The 23558-nt window shown below is 38.2% G+C and overlaps 1 long non-coding RNA gene across 1 annotated transcript; it reads right to left on the reverse strand.

Moving 5' to 3' along the window:
- Positions 1–7239: 7239 nt before the first annotated feature.
- On the reverse strand, positions 7240–21787 carry LOC103433101 (uncharacterized). The gene is made up of 16 exons (XR_011580042.1): positions 21332–21787; positions 21135–21246; positions 20627–20677; positions 13133–13190; positions 12892–12965; positions 11980–12047; positions 11526–11636; positions 11168–11250; positions 10757–10874; positions 9810–9921; positions 9674–9704; positions 8805–8883; positions 8509–8620; positions 8373–8438; positions 7522–7593; positions 7240–7426 (listed from the first exon to the last, which is right to left on the reverse strand). It is a non-coding gene; the product is annotated as an uncharacterized lncRNA (long non-coding RNA).
- Between the last annotated feature and the right edge of the window lie 1771 nt (positions 21788–23558).

A 23558-nucleotide genomic window follows, 5' to 3' on the forward strand; every position in this document is an offset into this window, starting at 1 on the left:
ATAAAAATAAAATCCCCCACAATAAAATTAGTGGGTGAATTGGAATAAAAGGCATTAATTGCTAGTAAAATATTGCTTTTCACATAATACGAAAGTAGATGTACAATTTTATCCATACATTTACAGAAAAATCAACTTTAGATTAAATTTACTAATGGATTCTATCATAAGGGTTTAAATCCGAATTTTTTTACTATATGGACTATCTTCTGAATATCTTAGGACAACATGAACCATTTATCTGATTTGGCAAAAAATAAAAAAATAAAAAAAATAGAAAGCTGCTTTCATTTATATATATTTGGCCGACAGAAATGTTGGAACCCTTTATTGCTGGATGGTGGCCAATAAGCACTAGATCCACGTACCATTAACGACATCAATCTTCTTATACCATGCATATATGTGTGTGTCTATATATGTGAGGCCTTTATATATTGGAAGGGAATTTCAATTTTTTTTTAAATGGGGATTGGTTATAGAGCTTACACTATATCAAACTTTAACGATCTGAACCGTTTATTTTTCAAGTTGGACCTTATAGATCATCCTTGCAAAATATTAGCCAAATTGGAAATAATTGAGACATCTAATTGAGTTTAAAAAAATTGATGAACACTTTATTCTACAAGAAATAATGAAATTTCATCGTGATAATTAAATGGGCAAATGGTTTCAGTTAAATTGAATTTTGAAAAGATAATTTATGAATCGAGATTTACAAAATAGACGGTTCAAATCATTGAAGTTAGGCGAGAAATAGACCCTACGACTAATCCATTTTTTACCCAAAAATGGAAATCCCTATGAATAAAGGGATGTTTACCTGAAAAATTAGATGCTGAACAGCCCAATATATCTTCCTTGTCTTACATAATATGAAGACCTGTAGAAGTATCCCCCAAAATCAAACACTTGATTTTGTGGACCATCTCACAAAAATGCTAAATGCTAAAACATAAATAAACTATATTTAATTAATCTCAAATTTATGTAACCTTTGATCCCAAAAATATAGTGCAGAGTCCATAACAACATTAATTTTGAAACTTTAAAGACGAATGTATATGTGGGCTAATGGGCACAATTCAATAACAACATTAATTTTGATTATTAAGCACCAATTATTTAATTTTTTTTATTTGGGTTTCTTGGGTCAACAATATCAAAGCTAATTAATTTCAAAAAAATCAAGCAAATAATTTGACACACACACACACACACACACATTATATATATGAGACAGGATCAAGGAACAAAGATTTTGACAAATACTTTTACACTCCATTTAAACCCTTAGATCAAACTCATTTTAACGGTTAGAATTGCTACCTCTGCAATGATGAAAATTATTATGATAATATTTTGATTTCTCTTTCTTCTCGTCTCTTCAAATTCGAAAATAAAAACCGTTTATTCCTACCTAGTCCTCCTGATGGTGTGGAGAAGAAGAAAGAAATAGGAAGAGAGTCCAAATGACATGGGATTCAACTTGTATGATTCATGGAGTTCTTGTAGTCATGTATCTTATTTTCTTTTCTATTCTTTAGACATTTGAGGATAAATAAAAAATCAAATTTTAGATTACAAACACCAAAACCAATTTTTTATTTTAAAACACGTTTTGGAATTGGCATGAAATGGAGGAATTACAAACACCATCACCATGAACCCGAACAACACCAGAATGCTCCAAATCAAACTAATGACCTTCACCTATATTTAGATCAACAATGCTCATACTTTGTTTTTCTCGAGGGAAGCCGCCGCTTGCAAACCAGTTGGTCGAAGTAAATTCTATATACTTTGTTGCGGAGGAGAGAGAAATACTAATAATAATTTTTCACAATTAAAAAAATTTATCCCTTGATCCTATCCCTATATATATTAATTCTGTAATCCCCACATGGAACCAAAATTCAACGGCCTCTGTTCCTTTTTCTATGACAAAAAAATAGGGCAAGTCCCATATGGTAGGGTTGCACTATTTTGTCGGTGAAGGCCAGCCAAAGTTGAAAGGGGTGGGGTGGGGCTCACTTGACCGACAAGTAAGAAACTCATGAAACTGGTACGTACCTGTATACGTACCTTTGTAATTAGGGTAAATATATAGGACATGCTTCTGCTTACTTCTATTAGAAATCTAGGTCACGGGTCATGTCAATATCAATTAAACAATTACTAGTTAAGAAGTCAATCCAGTCTAGATCGTGATTTATCAATTATCATGCCAAAATCTTGGCTTTTCTTGCTATTACTATATGTATTATTTAACATTTTAGGCATATTAGTTTGAAGAAAAAGTCCTGAATCTATCGGCAACTAATTACATGCACGCTTTGATTTGTATGCTATTAAAGTCCTCGGAAGTTAATGATAAGTTCGATGTCTTTTTTTGACAATGGCTTGTACAAAGTATCAGTTGAAACTTAGTCTATAAATAGTAATGCTACATTTATCATCTATTTGTACTATTAATTGTATCATCTCTCTCATAGAGGTAAAGTTCACCAACGCATATGATCCTTATCTCTATCAAAGAAATTATATAAATAATGGTACAACGAGATGGTTAGAAAAACATTTTGGTCTATAAAAGTTTGGTATATATAAGTGTCGTCGTGCCACTCAGTGGCGGATGCATTGAGAGGCAGGGGGTGCTGACCTCCTGAACTTGGGTGAACGTCTATGGATACCTTGGGTGCTGACCCTCTGAACTTCGGTGAATGTCCATGGATACCTTGGGTGTTGCTCTTTTGAAGATTAGAGTTGGCTTCATACATGCCCTCCAACTGTTTGATAAAATGTTTGAAAAAAAAAAAATGAATGAAATGGTGATCTCGGTAAATAACAAAACATCATCATTCTTGGACAAACATATTAATGGGATGCAATGATATCAAACATTGTTAGTGTGTTCAAGATAAGTGTCTTTCTTTGTTAAGCTTTCACATGGGAGCAGTTTTGAAACATGTTAGTTACTCTCGCAAATGAAGCATTAAAAGGTGTGCAATATGCATTTCCAAATGACTTCAGACCTACCAAGACTCGATGAAATGACGATATGCATGTTATTTCTGGTAAAAAAAATTGTGCCCTGCGTGCGCTATTCTTATTGACCCTCATAATATTATTTCCTGGATCCGCTACTGGTGCCACTATTCGGCTTGAATCAACTGGAGCAGAAGACGAACGATAATATACGGTAAAATTGCAACAAATCTAATTTATATACAATCGACAGTGCGTGAATATCAATCCAAAGGCATGCATGTCCAAGCCATAAACGTTATGGTCCAACTCAAATATTAGAAGTGAAGTTGCAGCTTGTTGATGCTTCAACATACTGGAACTTAAAGATCAAGAAAGTAATCATTTCAATTGATTTTGTACTAGTACTCGAACAAACTGAAACTTGAAACTCAAGACCTACGAGGATGTGGGGTTTGTTAGGCTCACATTTGATGGCATGACCCACGCGGCGACATGGGAAACTCTGTTTTAATGAATATATGAAGGTCTACGAACACTATTTGAATTGTTAGAGTAACTTGTACGAATACAATTTGAATTGCTGGAGCAACTTGAATTATAACAACTTAATTAAGTTGCTATAATTAACTATTTTAAGCAATGTTTTTACGCATGATAACGAATTTTACAACATATATATCATCGTTATTATGCATGTACAAAAAAAAACAAAGACAAAAGATAACACAATATAGGTTCTATGTGACCAACAATGTTATACACATGACCTCACTCCATGCCATAACAACATAGTAAGAAGAGCTAGCTCTTATTGACTCTGTTGTCGTAAGTTTGATACAAGTCACTTAGGGGTGGTTTGGGAGTGAGGTACTTAAAAAAAAAGCACTCATGAAAAAAAGCTGTGGGGGTTTTAGGTGTTTGGTAAACTGAAAAAAAAAAGGCTTGTTTTGGAAGCTGCTGTGAGAATAAACTGAAATCAAAGGAAAAAGCTGAAGCTACTATTTGCAGCTTTGGAAAATTGGCTTTATTTCAAAGCACACGGAGCTACAGTGCTCCTTTAATGAAAAGACTCACTATCAGACTACTTTTTTTTCCAAAAGCACTTTTACAAAAAAGTTTACCAAACACTCTGCTGATTTATTTCACAGCCGCTTATTCTCACAGCAGTTTTTTTCAAAGCACAGCAATACCAAACCAGCCCTTAGTACTACAAGTCCAAACAAAATTTTTTAGAAAAAGCCGAACAGTACTGTACTAAGGGCATCAAAATATTTTTGTCCTAGTTAGTTACAAGAGGATGTTGCAAAATAATCGAGAATAACTATAGAATAATGTGCATAAGTATATATAAATAATCGAACTAGAGCTCATCCAACCAAGGATAATGCATAATTGTGTGGTGAAATGAAACGTTAAGCATATAATACATATGGATTCAGATGGAATTGAACTATTGATTAGGATGCACTTTTGGTCGATGGCAACGTTGAATATAAATAATACTAATCTATTACTTATCTCAACGAATTTTTTTTAGTGTTGTCAGAATACGAAACGGTGTATCACATATTATTTTACAATTAGAGGGACACTGAAAAAAATTACTTTCCTCCAATTATAATGACATATAATATACCATCTCATGTTCTGAGCATACTGAAAAAAAATTTCATCTCAACAATCTCCTAACACATCATGTATAAAATAAGAAAGGGACTCTGGATCTCTTCTACCTAATCTTTCTTATCAAAATAATCCGGACTCTTGAAATTTGATCCAACTGCTAAAGTTATTATAACTTTTAGAGTAGACTCATGTTTTTAGCCGTTAGATTAAATTTCAAATGCCTAGATTGTTTGATAAACAGGATTAGGTAGAAGAAATCCTGAGATATGATCCATTTCCCATAAAATAGAACAATTGTGAGACGGATATGCATGCTTTTTTGTTCTACCGACACTTTGATTGCTTTTGGAATATATATAATATTTGTATTCAAACTCAACTACTGCTCAATAATACATGGAATTTATTTTAATTTTCAATCATAATTTGACTTTGCTGAAATGTGGGATTAAGGGCACGTTTGGGGTAACAGATAGGATATTTAGTGTTTAGGTGGTTAGGCTAAGATTAGATTGGACATGTTCGGTTTTATGTCTGCTGTTTGATGTAGACCGCCGCAATAGGATTGGATTGGACTGAATTGAACTGGTGGAACAAAATGGGGAACTCGCGACTTACACACTTACTAACACCTATAACGCTCGTTCTTAACCCGCCAACAATGCTGCTTGCGCCCCACGACGCCGCTCACGACTGACCTGACAACACCACTGCTCGCGACACCTTGACGACGGTGACGACGCACCCTCACCCAGAGGCTGACGGTTGCCACAAATCAACGATGCCAGATTCGACGACCCGAGAACGATGCTAGCAATCCATCCGATAGTTGTAAAACCTGGACACAAAGAGAGAGAGAGAGAGAGAGAGAGAGAGAGAGGTGTTGATGAATGAGATACGACGAAGATGATAACCAGAAAGGAGGACGTGCCATGGATTCGTAACCCATGTCCACCAACGGGTTATGAATCCTATCCAATTCTGGACTTGGGTCCAAATTACGAATTCAGTCCATGATGCTCTTTAAACGCATCATACAACGGACTTGAACTCAAGTTTTTTTTAAAGTCTCGTAACGTGTCTCATCCAGCCACCAAACAGGGCCTAAAGATATGAATAGTTGCATTAAAACAACATATTCTTATTAACAAGCTTCTGTATAATGAAAATGGCGTTTATCTTTTGGATAGAACCATTTTTTCTGCCGCTTAAAATGTGTTCCTATTTGATTGTTTGATGGGAGAGTGCACCAATACAGCGAGGGGGAATTTCACTTTGTAATTCATGTATTTGTTCCTTTCCATATTATTTGGTACGAAAAAGTCCATGTAACTTCAGAGCTTTCAAGAGATATGTACTACACAAATGACTATTTTGAAAGTGTTGGACCATGATTTTTTTGGACCACTGACACGTGGCACTCCAGGTAATTAGAATAACTAGAAACCCAACGAGATTGGAGCTACCTATGTATTCCGGATCAGACTAGTACATGCCAAGGTCGTTCAGCACATCTCCACTAGCTCTAAACCCATGAAAGATAATACTTGTCTCCCAAGTACGGAAATCCTAATTTATGTCAAATTATGATATCTTTGGGATTAGACAACATAATCATAATCATTTGAGAAATGGATATCTTATCATAGATTCCCTCCAAGATAGTCTCGTGATTTAATTGGAATTACTCTATAAGAACCTTCGTCTGAGTATTTATCTCACTAAGTCTTTTATGATCCAAAGACTCTGATCATCTCTCTAGTCTATTATTATATACACCTAACATAGGCTCACATAATCTCTACATGCCATTCGTCTACGTGTTGACATAGAGAAGCATCTCTTACGTGCCTAAGCCAAGGCACCTTCGCCAATCATGTATTTCAGTGATTTGATTCTCCATTCCCAAAGATATGTAGGCAGCCCGATCTGGAAATTACACCCATAATCAATCCCATTTTCCATTCGTCGGAGTTCATGGGCAAGTCTGACTGAAGATCGCCTTCGTCCACGGATGTATGCGATTTTGGTTCCAACAGATAGTACAACAACATTTTAAAAAACTAACTTCTCAGATAGCCGACGTGTATGTCACGTAAAGTCAGTGAGCATTTTCACATTCGACATGCTTTATAGTAGTAGTGGATTGGATAGGTATTCCCTCGGCTTAGTGAAAGCCTTTTCACATTCGTCAATCCATAATAGCTCATTGTTTTTCTTGATGGTAGTGAAAAATGGCTTATACTTGTTCATTGATCGTGAAACAAATCTATTTAGAGCAGTTGCTTTTCCGGTTAAGCTTTGGGTCTCCTTCAATATTCCACGCAATTTCATCTTATAATAACCTTGACCAGGTAACCTCTTAACTTTCTTGATGCTACTCCGGATGTAGATCTTTTTGGGTTGACTTTTAGGTTGTACTAGCAATAGTGCCCGCGCGTTGCTGTGAGTGTTGGAACTATTGGATGTAAAAATGCATAAAAAAAACATGAGAATATGGTGTAAAATGATATGTAAGCCAGTTTTGTACTGAGAAGGCAGGCACACATCTTAATCAAAGTGAAAAATGATGCCTAAGGATTAGATCTAGTATATTTCAGCTAATGATACAACTGCCTCTGAATTCCATGTTGCAAACTTGCCTATTGAAAAGCCTCTGAATTTATAGCCTAAATCAGCATCGCACCATTAACTCACATTATTAAATCGGAATAAAAACACTGAAAAACATATGAACTCATGCCCAACTTTGATATTTGAACAAAACAAAGCCTTCAGATCAAAGCAAAAAACTGAAGATGGTCACCTGAATTCAATAAAAACTGAAATATGATTACTCTTAAGCATGCTTTTTTTTAGGAATCAGTAAAACTTGAAAATATCCCAAACAGACTCTTATACCTCATGTATCCAATAGAGCTTGAATTTCTAAAGGAAAAACTTGAAATCATATACGTAAGAGTTGTGTTCCCTCTGCCAGATAAAAGTGAGAAAGACAAAGTTTTCCAAAATTCTAATAACTTTACATATTATCAATTTCGTAACAAAACACATTGGTTCCAGCATTAACAACATAAAAAGTTTTAAAATTGCAACAAAACACATTGGTCCCAGCATTATTAAACTTGACCCTACACTACATATGAAAATTTATTCATTGCTCTCACAAATCCAAAATAACGTAGATATCACTCTTCTAATTTTATCACGACTACCTCAAATCTTATGAATCAAGCATAACCATCACAGCAAGTCAAATGAAAAAAGCAGCTGTGGATTTAAATAAAATTGCTAGCACAAAAATCAGCAAGAAAATATGCATTACCAATTAACAACCCAAACATGCACAAAAAAGGTCCCAAATCACCAAAACAAAACCAAAAAAAAAAAAAATTCCGCCACAAAGAAAATAAAGGAAAACACAAATAATACATTTATATACCTTTGCACAGAGAGTTCCAAGAATCAGAATTGAAAATCCAAAAATCTGAAAGGGACGGTTTTCCAGATCAGGAAAACAAAATGCATCAGACAAGCAAAATAACAATCCAAACGTCCGAAAAAACCTGCTACGGAACTACCAAAAGAGAGCTAAACAAGTCAATGCGCATCGTGGAGAATTGAAAATCCAAAAATCTGAAAGGGACGGTTTTCCAGATCAGGAAAACAAAATGCATCAGACAAGCAAAATAACAATCCAACGAAAAACAAAAGATCGAAACCATATAAGCTGATAAACATGCAAAACTCACCTGGAAATGCCGAATTAGATCAATCTCAACCAAGTTCGAAGCGAACCCAAGATGGGCACAAAATTTCTGAAATCAAAGAGCAAGGCCCATGAGATATTAACAAAAAGCGTCCAAAGGGCTTCTTTAGCCAACTCACTTTGCAGCGCACACATCTTAAGTTGAAGTATGTAAAACTGAAATTGCAATTTAACCATTCTACATCACCGCCCTTCATTTTTTTTTTCTTCCGAGTTTCTTTCAAATCAAACCTAAAGCAACCAAAACCCAAAAAGAGCATGAAACAGAGTTTACTATCTCTGTCTGCAATTTAATCCATGCGGTCCAATAGAAAATCAAATAAGCAAACAAAATGAAAACACCAAACTAATTATAGAAATTTAATTAGTACAAAAACCCAGGGACAATGTCAATTCATAAATCACATGTACTCACAGATAAATAACAATCTTGGTATTTGTGAACTAAGGATAAGCTGATTTAGAATCACGATTCGTAATATTAGTCTTCAGACCTGTAAGCGACCAACAATCTGTCAGAGCAATACCATTTTGTTTTTCCACTAATCCACATGAGATGAAACCCAAACATGTCAAAAAAATTTGTGCCTTTCAACACAGTCAACACATGGATTAGTCCATTGACATTTAGCTTAATGAACCATTGTTCTTTAGCTTTAACACATGGCTGCAATTTTTATATACAAACATTAGTCATTTAACACAAATTTTCAAGATTGTCTGCGTGTTCACCAAAAACACAAAGGCTTCCAAAATTCCAACGACCCTTTTAATTTCTTCTCAAAAATTCAAAATCCATTTTAATCGAAACTGGAAAAAAGCAAAACCATAAAAAAGCACACGCAAATAATTTTAAAACAACTGCACTCACACAGTTTATATCACCAAGAACATATAAAAAAAAATTTAAATCACAATCTAAACTAATGTTTCCTCTCCTCCTCTCCGTGTTTGTAACCCCTTGCAGCATAAAACCCAGAAAAACAAACCTTCACACAACCTCAACAACTCCTCTCATCAAAAACTACAAATCCATTTAAATCCAATAATTACCAATCCATGTCCGAATAGGAAAAAAAGCAGAAGCACAAAAAAATACCAAAAAAATTACAGCAACGTTGCAAATACCAGCAAATCACAGATTTGCCAACTGAAGAACAAAAACGCAAAATTCTCCTTTAACAGGGAAAACCCAAGAGAGCACCACAATTGACAATAAAAGGAAACGATTAAGGTTTCATCAAAACAAGGGAAAAACCAAAAGAAAATGATTATAAAATATACCTTAGTTGGATCACACTTGTTCCACAGCGGGCTGCAAAGACGCCACCCTTGAAAAGAGGTGTAAATCGGCCAAAAACCCAGCCACAACCCAGAAATCCCAAACGGAAAAAAAGGGGAAACAGCAGGAATTCTTTACCTCAATTAGAGATGTCGAAACCATCGGAACGCAAAAAATCCCAAATCTAAATAGACGCACAACGGCGCGGCAACCACAAAATCCCTTAAACCACGAAAATCAGCAACCCTTTCTGAGAAAGAAAGCACGGATATCACAGGGAAACAGAGGATTGGAAGAAAGAACGGCAAAACGAAAAGAGCAAAAGCCGAAATTAGGAAAAGCAACGAAGGAACAAAACCCTAACTCGTTAAGAAGACTCTCGAAGTCGAGAGAATAAGATGAGCGATGCGTGGAAAACAGGGACACAAACGGAAAGAAAACAGAGAAGCGAGGGCAGTTCCGTCCGGACACTGGTGATCTACAGTGCCGGGGAAACTCACGTTTAGTATATATAACTAGCAAAAGTGCCCGCGCGTTGCTGCGGGTGTTTAAAATATTTTGATAATATGTACATGCAGAAAATAGAATTTATTGAAATTATATACCTAAGATAGAGATTGGCAGTGTGCAATTCCTCACTGTTATAAAGATAGAGATGCTATGAAAGCTATATTCATGTACAGAAGTTCATAATATCGAAATCGTTCAAATACGAAAAATATTCATGTCCATATCAGAAGCTTGGCACCAGACATCTGCTCAGTGTTTATGATTTTTCTTGGTCAATCTTTTGGTCTTGCTTGTTTGGGAATGACCATCTTTTTCTTGGTCATCATGTTATTTTTTGCTTTGTCCATAATTTTTCTCTTGCTATATATTAAGAATTGGAATCGGTAAGTATTGAATATAAAAAAACTAAATTTTTTCAATCTATTTAACCAATGAATTGATGGAAGAGCGAAAAAGAGAAACAAAAAAAGGCCATTATTCAATTATATGGAGAATTACTTGATACGTACAAAAGGTTTGAAAATTAAACTAACATTAAAAAAAAAAAAAGATGAGATGGAGTGGAAATCACATACCAACATCAAGCTGAAAATTGTAGTGCTCATTTGTAGTGCTATCTGCAATTAGTCCTATCAGGAGCTTCTGCACTGGTTGATGTCTCGGTCTTTTCCTAAGCTGTATGTACATTGTAGACTTGGGTAGATGAGAAGCAGAAGAAAATAAAAATATAAGTTAAAGTTACAACTTAACTATCTATGATTCATGTCCAACACATAATAAGAATGGCGAATCATTTTTCATCTTGTGCACTGGTTTGTCATTGTCACTCGAATTCACAAATTCATTTACTCCAAATTTCTTAGTTATGGCCAGGGAAAGAATGTTTAAGCAAAAATATGTTTCTATGTTTTCCCACTAAACTACCTGTTAAACCAAATCCAAACGTCAAAAATAAAAAATAAAAATAAAAAATAAAAGATAAATACCTTCATCAAACCTCTTGGGCTTCAAGTCCACCGACTCCACCCCAATACTCTGGCGCCTCAGATATTTTTCCACCTTTAGTAGCCTAGATCATCCATGTATCAATATAAATACGGAAAAAAAAAAAGCAAATGCAATTTATTAGAACAAAGAATTTGGGATCAACATAGTTTGTCCAAACTTAAAGCGAGGCCAATAAACAACAACTGAGGATAATTTTTCGTTTTGCTACATTGAGAGGGAAACCCAAACCTGATATTAAAAAACAAAGTATTCAGTAATAATGCAAACGATTCAATATGTAGTATCAGTTGAGGATGCATAATTCAAGGTTCTAAAGCATTGAGTACGACACCAAACCTGTTGGTATGGCACAACTAAGGATGCAAACTTTGTCCAACTAAGCAAGGGGCTTGATTTTGGAAAGACGGCCAGAATGAACAACAATGTATTCACTCGAAGTAAATGTGCCTGGAAAACTCTACTCAGTTTACAAATCTGCAATTCTCAAAGCTTAATCATATAAAATCATATATATATACACACACAGACAGATCGCTTAAGGGGAGGGATCCCCATTTTTCTAAAAAAATGGGGACACACTCCCCACCATTGGATTTAACTTTAATGAAATTGTGTGGTTGAGATTGTGTGACCTGTGTTTTAATCTCAACCACACAATTTCATTAAAACCAATCTAACGGTGGGGAGCATGTCCCCATTTTTTTGAAAAAATGGGGATCCCTCCCCTTAAGCAATCTGTATATATATATATTATGTATATTATATGTATGTAGTAGATATTATTGCTGACCTTCGGTAGAAGCAGAGTTCAGTGTGATAAACTGAGGTATATTTGACCTTTATCCTCATTTCCATGGCCTTAGGTAGGGGTGGGTTCAAAAAACCGAAAACCGAAAAAAACCGAAAACCAAACCGAACCGAAACCGAAAAAACCGAACCGAACAAAAAAACCGAACCGAATTGAAAAAACCGAACCGAACCGAATTCTTTTGGTTCGGTTCGGTTTTAGTGATCTAGAAACCGAACCGAACCGAACCGAACCGAATTAATTAAATTAATTTTTTTATTTAATTATTTGTTTTGGATATTATTTTCTAAACCCAATTTGTAAGTTAAAATGTGCTAAACCCAATGTGTTGCCAAACTTTAAGCTCAAAATATTAAAAAAAAGTCCTATAAAAACTCTAAACCCTAACCTATTATTTATCCCCCATATAAGGTTCCGGAACCAAACCTCATCCTGAAGTACCTACATCCATCTCCATAGCACTGTCTACTTCTGTCTCAGCTTTCTTTTCCAAATCTACTCTCATATAACATGTAACAGAATCCATAAACATTTATTTCGGGTAGATTACTTAGGGAATTTGTGATGGAAAAGAATCCAACACACACTAAATAAATCCACCCACGCATTTCTTTTACTAATCAAGTTGTTTATTTTCATTGTCTTTGATTATAGTTAGAATGCTTATGTTATGATTGTGTTGGATACGTTAAAATTTAAAATTTCAATGTTTTTCATTTTTTGAAAGAAAAAAAAAACAAAAAACCGAAACCGAACCGAAAAAAACCGAACCGAAAAAAAACCGAACCGAAAAAAACCGAAAAAAAAAAGAACCGAACCGAACCGAACCGAAATTTCGGTTTGGTTTCGGTTTTGGCAAAAACCGAACCGAATTAAACCGAACCCACCCCTAGCCTTAGGTGGAGCAACCTTCACCTGCTCCATCACCAACAGCTTCCCTGCGTCCCATGCAATTGCTGTTGTAAAATCTACAGCACAGAAATCCCAAATTGAGGAGTATTAAATCTCTATAAAGACATACGAAATGAAGAACAATGGACCTAGCGGGCAAAGAAGCTGATTGGTGTTCATAAAAAAGATATTGTAGTTTTAATTACCTTATATCATGAATAAAATAAGGATAGATTGTGTTTACCCATTTTTTTGTGCAGGAAAGAAGGCTGGTTTTGCATGACTTGGGAATGACCTTTTTTCTGGCAATTTTATACGATGTGATCAAATTTTTGCACGTGTCTTTTTGGAATGTACAACAACAACAACAACAACAACAACAAAGCATTTTCCCACTAAGTGGGGTCGGCTATATGAATCCTAGAACGCCATTGCGCTCGGTTTTGTGTCATGTCCTCCGTTAGATCCAAGTAATCAAGTCTTTTCTTAGGGTCTCTTCCAAAGTTTTCCTAGGTCTTCCTCTACCCCTTCGGCCCTGAACTTCTGTCCCGTAGTCACATTTTCGAACCGGAGCGTCAGTAGGCCTTCTTTGCACATGTCCAAACCACCGGAACCGATTTTCTCTCATATTTCCTTCAATTTTGGCTACTCCTACTTTACCTTGGATATCCTCATTCCCAATCTTATCCTTTCTCGTGTGCCCATACATCCCACGAAGCATCCTCATCTCCGCTACACCCATTTTGTGTACGTGTTGATGCTTCACCGCCCAACATTCTGTGCCATACAACATCGTTGGCCTTATTGCCGTCCTATAAAATTTTCCCTTGAGCTTCAGTGGCCTACGACGATCACACAACACGCCGGATACACTCTTACACTTCATCCATCCAGCTTGTATTCTATGGTTGAGATCTCCATCTAATTCTCCGTTCTCTTGCAAGATAGATCCTAGGTAGTGAAAACGGTCACTTTTTGTGATCTTCGCTAGATTGCTCCGGTCATTAATGTGGATAAGTATATAAATGGATAGAGATAGGAAAGCAAACACAAGATGTACGTGATTCACCCAGATTGGCTACGTCCACGGAATAGAGGAGTTCTCATTAATTGTGAAGGGTTTACACAAGTACATAGGTTCAAGCTCTCCTTTAGGGAGTACAAGTGAATGATTTAGTACAAATGACATTAGGAAATATTGTGGGAGAATGATCTCGTAACCACGAAACTTCTAAGTCCCGGAGTGTGGTATCGGCTTGACTTTCCTTATCTGTCTCATAGGTAGATGTGGAATCTTCTCTGGAAGTACTCTTCCTCCATCCAGGGGTGGTATCTGTAACTGGTGGAGATGCACAAGATAATGTATCAATGTCACTTGAAGCTTACTTGTAGTTTCAGGCTTGGTCAAGCGCGATACAAACCATGTAGTAGGAGTCCCCCAAGTCGCCGAGCTAGGGGATCTACTGAAAGAGGTAACAGACAAGGTAAGCAATCAGAGCTCCGGCTGATTGTTCACATTCTCCCTATCTTGCAGGCAGCATGAAGGATAAAGAGAAGAAAAATGAGAAGAGATGATATGGGATACTTTTGCTTTTGAAGAAGTAACTTTCCACAGGCTTATTCTTGAACTGGGATGGAGGGTTTTCTGGTTTCCTCCAAAGTATAAGGCCGACTGAAGAATTTGAGGGTCAAAACAAGTCCATCAAATCTAGAGTACGTTCGACCCTGCTGATATGGGATACTTTTGCTTTTGACAGAGTAGTGGATGTATCGGCACGTGTGCTGTTACGCTTGTCTCCACATGCTTCCTTGTATCCTTCTCACTTGCCCTATATGTTCCTCAGGCAGATGCGGTATCTTCCCTGGAAGCATAAGATGTTGAAGATGAGTACTCGAGAGCAATGCCAGGGTAAGGGGTTCCAGGCAGTCAGTTCCTGGTTGGAAGCTTGATTCCAAGTGTTGACTGATTGCTCTCTTTCTCCTTGTCTTGCAGGTAAGAACAAGGCCAAAGGAAAAGACAGGGAAAAAGCATGATATGAGATACTCTTGCTTTTAACCCTGATGATATGAGATATTCTTGCTCTAGTATAGCTTGTTTACAGAGGTATTATCAGGGGGAAAGAAAGCTGAATATTTCGAAAGGCTTCGTTGGGAGTGCCCTCTCAGATAAGAGGAAGGGTTGAGCATTTTTGCAGGTCTGCCTGTCCGTTGGGGATGGAGGTCGACATATATAGGAGTCTCCCTAACATCAAGTAATAATGCTATTCCTTTACCCTGCTTGGTCATAGCACGGTAGTGGGAGCTGCCAGCTTCACAAGTTTTAACTCTGTCAGAGCACTTTGAAAAAGTGGTCTGTGGTATCTGGAAAGCTGATGTTGCGTGTGAAGATTACAGACAAGCTTTATCCAAGGAGATCTGGCTCTTGAAGTTGGGAAAGTGGTGCCTCTTCGATTTTCGAACAAGCAATCCTGTCGGGGATCTGGCTCTCGAGATTCGAAGAACGATGCCTCTTCGATTTTTGAGAAAGCAATCATGCTGGGGGTCTGGCTCTCGAGATTCGGAGAGCGGTGTCTTCGATTTTTGAGAAAGTAATCATGTTGGGAGTTGGGAGTGTTTTCTCGAATATGAGTAAAGGTTGGGCATGTTTGCTAGTCTACCTTGCCACGAAGCACAGAGGTTGACACACAGGGACTTTCCAATTATCCAGCAGTGGTACTGTTCCTTTACCCTCTCTTCGATTTTTGAGAAAGTAATCATGTTAGGAGTCTGGCTCTCGAGATTCGGAGGGCGGTGCCTCTTCGATTTTGGAGCAAGCAATCTTGTTGGGGGTGTTTTCTCGAATGTGAGTAAAGGTTGGGCATGTTTGCTAGTCTACCTTGCCACGAAGCACAGAGGATGACACACAGGGACTTTCAAATTATCCAGCAGTGGTACTGTTCCTTTACCCTCTCTTCGATTTTTGAGAAAGTAATCATGTTGGAAGTCTGGCTCTCGAGATTCGGAGGGCGATGCCTCTTCGATTTTGGGGCAAGCAATCTTGTTGGGAGTGTTTTCTCAAATGTGAGTAAAGGTTGGGCATGTTTGCTAGTCTACCTTGCCATGAAGCACAGAGGTTAACACACCGGGACTTTCCAATTATCTAACAGTGGTACTGTTCCTTTACCCTTGTGGGTAATAATATGGTAGCTAGGCCGTCAAAATTTATGTGTCTAAACTTTGTTAATGTTGTTTCTTTGCTATTCTTTTACCCTTCTTGGTCAGAGCGATGTAGTGAGAGTTGCAAGCTTCACGTGTCTCGACTTTGTCAGAGAACTTTGGCAAAGTTATATGTGGTACCCATGAGCTACTGTTGCGTGTGGGAAGTAGGTGATTGAACAGTACGATTCATGTGCTTTCTACTTCGCCAGAAATCTTCGACAGAATGCCCATAATTTCCGCAAAGCTGAGTGTGCGTGTGACAGGTGCTGACAAGGCTGGAAAAGTAGTCTCAACTTTGTCAGAGAACTTTGGCAAAGTTATATGTGGTACCCATGAGCTACTGTTGCGTGTGGGAAGTGGGTGATTGAACAGTACGATTCATGTGCTTTCTACTTCGCCAGAAATCTTCGACAGAATGCCCATAATTTCCGCAAAGCTGAGTGTGCGTGTGACAGGTGCTGACAAGGCTGGAAAAGTAGGTGCCTCTTCGATTTCTGAGATCGACCCTCGTGGTCTCTGAACAGCCCAGCTTTTGAGAAAGCAAACCTCTTCGATTTCTGAGATCGGCCCTCGTGGTCTCTGAGCAGCCCAGCTTTTGAGAAAGCAAACCTCTTCGATTTCTGAGATCGGCCCTCGTGGTCTCTGAGCAGCCCAGCTTTTGAGAAAGCAAACCTCTTCGATTTCTGATATCGGCCTTCGTGGTCTTTGAGCAGCCCAGCTTTTGAGAAAGCAAACGCCTCTTCGATTTCTGAGATCGACCCTCGTGGTCTCTGAGCAGCCCAGCTTTTGAGAAAGCAAACGCCTCTTCAATTTCTGAAGCTTCGTCGAGTGCAGATTTTTATAGAGGCTGACATTAAGTTCCAAAGCACACTTGAATATCCACCAGTAGAAGCTCCATTCTTGCACTTCTAAGATCTTGATTTGTCTGACCTCTTCTCTCTTCTACACCTTTGAAAATGTCTGGCCCCTCCGACCGTCGTTTTGACTTGAACCTTGTTGAAGAGGCAGCCCCGCCTTCTCCAGACAACATATGGCGCCCATCCTTCGTCTCCCCTACTGGTCCTCTTACCGTTGGGGATTCCGTGATGAAGAATGATATGACCGCTGCGGTAGTGGCCAGGAACCTTCTCACTCCCAAAGATAACAGACTACTTTCCAAACGGTCTGATGAGTTGGCTGTTAAGGATTCTCTGGCTCTTAGTGTTCAGTGTGCAGGTTCTGTGTCTAATATGGCCCAACGCCTATTTGCTCGAACCCGCCAAGTTGAATCATTGGCAGCTGAAGTGATGAGTCTCAAACAGGAGATTAGAGGGCTCAAGCATGAGAATAAACAGTTGCACCGGCTCGCACATGACTATGCTACAAACATGAAGAGGAAGCTTGACCAGATGAAGGAATCTAATGGTCAGGTTTTACTTGATCATCAGAGATTTGTGGGTTTGTTCCAAAGGCATTTATTGCCTTCGTCTTCTGGGGCTGTACCGCGAAATGAAGCTCCAAATGATCAACCTCTGATGCCTCCTCCTTCTAGGGTTCTGTCCAGTACTGAGGCTCCGAATGATCCCCCTCCGGTGCCTTCTCTTTCTGGGGCTCTACCGACTGCCGAAACTTCTCCTAAGCAACCTTTGTGAAGGCTCCCTCTTGTTTGTTTATTTTGACTCAAGTATATGTACATATTTGTAATTTATCGGGGATATCAATAAATAAGCTTTCCTTCATTTCAACGTATTGTGTTAAATCACCAAAGCCTTCTTCGCTAAGTTCTTTGAATTTTCTTTTGTTGAAGCTTGTATGTTGGAGCTTTGTGAGTGGAGCATGTAGGTTGAGGTAGTGTTCCCTTAATTTCCCGAGCGAGGACAATTTCTCGGTTGGAGACTTGGAAAATCCAAGTCACTGAGTGGGATCGGCTATATGAATCTTAGAACGCCATTGTGTTCTGTCCTGTGTCATGTCCTCCGTTAGATCCAAGTACTCTAAGTCTTTTCTTAAGGTCTCTCTCAAAGTTTTCCTGGGTCTTCCTCTATCCCTTCGGCCCTGAACCTCTGTCCCATAGTCGCATCTTCTAATCGGAACGTCAGTAGGCCTTCTTTGCATATGTCCAAACCACCGTAACCGATTTTCTCTCATCTTTCCTTCAATTTCGGCTACTCCTACTTTACCCCGGATATCCTCATTCCTAATCTTATCCTTTCTCGTGTGCCCACACATCCAACGAAGCATCCTCATCTCCGCTACACCCATTTTGTGTACGTGTTGATGCTTCACCGCCCAACATTCTGTGCCATACAGCATCGCCGGCCTTATTGCCGTCCTATAAAATTTTCCCTTGAGCTTCAGTGGCATACGGCGGTCACACAACACGCCGGATGCACTCTTCCACTTCATCCATCCAGCTTGTATTCTATGGTTGAGATCTCCATCTAATTCTCCGTTCTTTTGCAAGATAGATCCTAGGTAACGAAAACGGTCGCTCTTTGGTATTTCTTGATCTCCGATCCTCACCCCTAACTCGTTTTGGCCTCCATTTGCACTGAACTTGCACTCCATATATTCTGTCTTTGATCGGCTTAGGCGAAGACCTTTAGATTCCAACACTTCTCTCCAAAGGTTAAGCTTTGGATTTACCCCTTCTTGAGTTTCATCTATCAACACTATATCGTCTGCGAAAAGCATACACCAAGGAATATCATCTTGAATATGTCCTGTTAACTCATCCATTACCAACGCAAAAAGGTAAGGACTTAAGGATGAGCCTTGATGTAATCCTACAGTTATGGGAAAGCTTTCGGTTTGTCCTTCATGAGTTCTTACGGCAGTCTTTGCTCCTTCATACATATCCTGTATAGCTTGGATATATGCTACTCGTACTCCTTTCTTCTCTAAAATCCTCCAAAGAATGTCTCTTAGGACCCTATCATACGCTTTTTCCAAATCTATAAAGACCATGTGTAAATCCTTTTTCCCATCTCTATATCTTTCCATCAATCTTCGTAAGAGATAGATTGCCTCCATGGTTGAGCGCCCTGGCATGAACCCGAATTGGTTGTCCGAAACCCGTGTCTCTTGCCTCAATCTATGCTCAATGACTCTCTCCCAGAGCTTCATTGTATGACTCATTAGCTTAATACCCCTATAGTTCATGCAATTTTGTACATCGCCCTTATTCTTGTAGATAGGCACCAAAGTGCTCGTTCGCCACTCATTTGGCATCTTCTTCGTTTTCAAAATCCTATTGAAAAGGTCAGTGAGCCATGTTATACCTGTCTCTCCCAAAACTTTCCACACTTCGATTGGTATATCGTCTGGGCCTACTGCTTTTCTATGCTTCATCTTCTTCAAAGCTACAACCACTTCTTCCTTCCGGATTCTACGATAAAAAGAGTAGTTTCTACACTCTTTTGAGTTACTCAACTCCCCTAAAGAAGCACTCCTTTCATGTCCTTCATTGAAAAGATTATGAAAATAACCTTTCCATCTGTCTTTAACCGCGTTCTCTGTAGCAAGAACCTTTCCATCCTCATCCTTGATGCACCTCACTTGGTTTAGGTCCCTTGTCTTCTTTTCCCTTGCTCTAGCTAGTTTATAGATATCCAACTCTCCTTCTTTGGTATCTAGTCGTTTATACATATCGTCATAAGCCGCTAACTTAGCTTCTCTCACAGCTTTCTTCGCCTCTTGCTTCGCTTTTCTATACCTTTCACCATTTTCATCAATCCTATCCTTGTATAAGGCTTTACAACATTCCTTCTTAGCCTTCACCTTTGTTTGTACCTCCTCATTCCACCACCAAGATTCCTTTTGGTGTGGGGCAAAGCCCTTGGACTCTCCTAATACCTCTTTTGCTACTTTTCGGATACAACTAGCCATGGAATCCCACATTTGGTTAGCTTCCCCCTCTCTATCCCACACACTGGGTGATTATTTTCTCTTTGAAAATGGCTTGTTTTTCTTCTTTTAGATTCCACCATCTAGTCCTTGGGCACTTCCAAGTCTTGTTCTTTTTTCTCACTCTTTTGATATGTACATCCATCACCAACAAGCGATGTACATTAGATAAAATTTTGATTGAACATATGAAGAAGATAATGTTTTAGTATGGTGTAAATACAAAATTACAGGTGTGTATTAGTTGGGATAGCAAAAGCTTTACAAATGAGATTATAATTGAGGGTTAAACTGCTCAGTCATCATAAGCATTCACAGAATGTAGACTGATTGGTATGTTTAAGCAGTAACGACAACACTTTTGGTTTAGGATAGTTAGCAATATGTGTAGTACATGTATGACTCTAATTGTTTCTTAATTATTAACTATTATAAGACTAAAATCTCTTCTCAAGCTTGTAAAGAAGCTTGAGTTTAAATTGATTTTTCTAATTCGAACAAAACTCTACTCAGATACTTCAAATAATGGAAATCATACAAAAAGCAAGCATCCTGGTAGCTAGTTAGTACATGAAATCGTGTTATTGTTAATAAGTTAAACATATGAGAGATAATTTTATCAAAATAAATAAAAGATAGTGGAAGAATGGTGTACCTTCAAATGAATGATGATTGGAGGCCATGCTATACAGAAAAGCTGGTTATGCTGTAAAACAACAATAAGCAGCAATAAATTTGTATGCATCAAATTGTTTTCAGAACTGGAAAAGTCAGGAATATTGCTAACTACTTGCTGGGAGAAATTTTTAGGTGTATTTGTTTAAAACTGGCTCTACAAACATGCATCAAATAAAGTATGTAATTCTACAAATAAAGAGCACGTATGTAATTTATAAATCTGCCCAGTTTTCATAGATTTCATAATTTATCAACCTACAAACATGCTCTTCATAATCCGATTGACTTTTCTGGTTCATTCGAAATACCCCATTAATTGAAAAACAATTATCAATTACAAAATAAGCATGTAATCCGATCAAACCCAATATCCAAGCAAATAAAATCACACAAAATTAAACACTAAAAAGAAAAACACAAACTCGACTGATCCAAATAAGAAACGGAGAGACAATTGTGAAAAAATGGAGGCAGGGACGGCATACCCAAACCAACAGTAGCGTTCCAGCTAATGCGAATTCTCAGACTTGTCAGTAGAGGAAGCCAAACACAAAATATGCCTTAGCCGACAAATTCTCAACAAACCGCTACAACTCACTGCAAAACGAAACTGTTAGGGTTTCATTCAAACGAACACAAATTTGAAAAAAAAAAATTATTATGCAGCAGTTTTGGAAGATACCAGAGTTCAATACAATTTGCCCGACGATAATTTAAAGGCACGCCGTGCTCAGTCCCAACTCCGGGATCGCCGACGAAAACAGAGACCAACACTCTGAAATTCTGGCACCAACGGTCGCGAACGCTCGAAACCAATTTTATAAGCTTCGACAAAACCTTGACTACCTTAAAATTTTGATCCCGACGATGGCAAGATGAGAACAAAACGCTGACCAACAAAGGGTTCGTCACCGGAGAAGACCGGAAACAAAACACCCAATAAAATCAAACAAAGGGTTGCACACCGGAGAAGACCCGAAACCAAATCCAAAATAAAATTAAAGTCAGGATCTCTTCTAAAGACTATTCTGCGAAGAAAGAGCAAAGATTTGGCAGCAAAAGAGGGAACGATGAAGAGGGAGAAAATCGCACAGCAAGGAAGGTGAAAAACAAAAAGGAAAGGTAAAGTAGAAAATATGCGGTCCAAGCAGAGAAAGAAACGATGAAAGACGCGTGACCGGGAAGAGCAGCGACTTTTTACTGTATAAAAAATGAAACAGTAGCGAACTCGAGGGCATTTCCGTCCTTTCCGTTCATGAACAGTGAAAAACAGTGCCACCAAGTTTGGGTTTTAGTATATGTATAATTTCCAGAGTAGATTGAAAGATTTTGTAGGTGATTTATTCTCCTTACTTTTTACCATCATATCGTCCACAGATGGGTATATACCTGATTTAAAATGGAACAATGATTTTAAAGGTCATCAATGTAAAAGAGGATGAGTACCTATGAGAATCTTCATAGCGTATCAGATTCAGAAAAAATAGCCTCAATTGGACACATTGTCAAAAGTAGGAAGGTTGTTCCAACAATTTTTGGTAGATTCTTACACAGCACTTGAAGAAGATCGATTGGATAACATAAGATTTTTTTTTTTTTTTTTTTTTTTGAGAAGTGAGGTTTACAAAGGTATTTTTGATGCAATATCAAGGGGTAATAATAATGCGGATAATGCAAGACAAAGAGTAATATTGCTTAGCTCACATACCAAAAGCCCTAGATACATGCTTAACAGTTATCAAGATGCTATTGCAATTTGCAAACAATATGGGCACCCTTATTTGTTCATAACCTTCACTTGCAATGTCAAATAGCCTGAAATTGCAAAAGGGCTTGATAGCAAGCCTGGATACAAATCAAGGCGTGGGACCATGAACTTTTCAGGACCTGAGTAAGGCAGATCAGAATACAAGCACCTTCGTAGTCCGGTCAGGGATTAACCAGCCTCATTTAATGCTATCATTAAGAGCCAAATTCCTACTCCTACAACAATTGAGTGTTCAACATGTCCATCAGCCGAGTAGATAGCTGTGTCAACACTAACAACCAAGACAAAGGTAACCTATTTTTGGAGAACCCAACTGCTCCAAAAAGCAATACTGCCTTGGCTGAAGATTCGATTCCCATCATAGACCAAATTATAGGAATCACGTTGTTATAGATAACCTCCAGAAGACATCGAAGGCCAGCCAACCCGAAATCCTTCTAGTTTTGTACATATGGAGTAGCTTATGAAAGCTTTGGAAAATGCTCGCAGAACTACTATGCAGACCCAGATTTAGATCTTGGGATTCGGAGTTCTGACCACTTCTACTTTAGAAGTACGGCTAGTCGAGACTCCTCATCCAGTTTCAACAGAGTCTCATTCCAAATCAGCACGTAAAGCATCACAAAGATCAGATCGTCACTCACATTACTGAAGGTTCGAGTTAAACATAACCTCGGACTTCCAAGCATTGTAAGGGCTTATCGTATGTAACCCATACGCCTCGACTTTGATGAACTAGAGTCCTTTGAGGACCAAGAACGCGGCAGACCTCTAAATCACAATAACTCTAAGGATGTTCCAAGAGAAGTTTGGAATCAAGTCTCAAGCAGGGTTTTTGTTGAGGTCAAAGGCGATATTTCCTCTGCAATAGAGGCCACTGCTCCTCCGAAGAAGTTTACTCTGCCCCATTTAAGTATTACTACATACATACTGATATGGATAACTATATAATGGCAATATCAGAATGCTATGACTTTGTATAGCAACAATGATGCATTGATGTGCAAGGTGTTTCCTTCCATACTAGAAGGACTTGCTATGAGATGGTACTCGAAAATACCAATACGGTTAATCAAAAACTTCGAAGCATTGGCTAAAGTTTTCACTGCCAATTTCTCCGCATATCGAGATGTCTGGAAGC

Source organism: Malus domestica, chromosome 04 (genome assembly GCF_042453785.1).
Source record: "Malus domestica chromosome 04, GDT2T_hap1".
NCBI classification, from domain to species: Eukaryota; Viridiplantae; Streptophyta; class Magnoliopsida; order Rosales; family Rosaceae; genus Malus; species Malus domestica.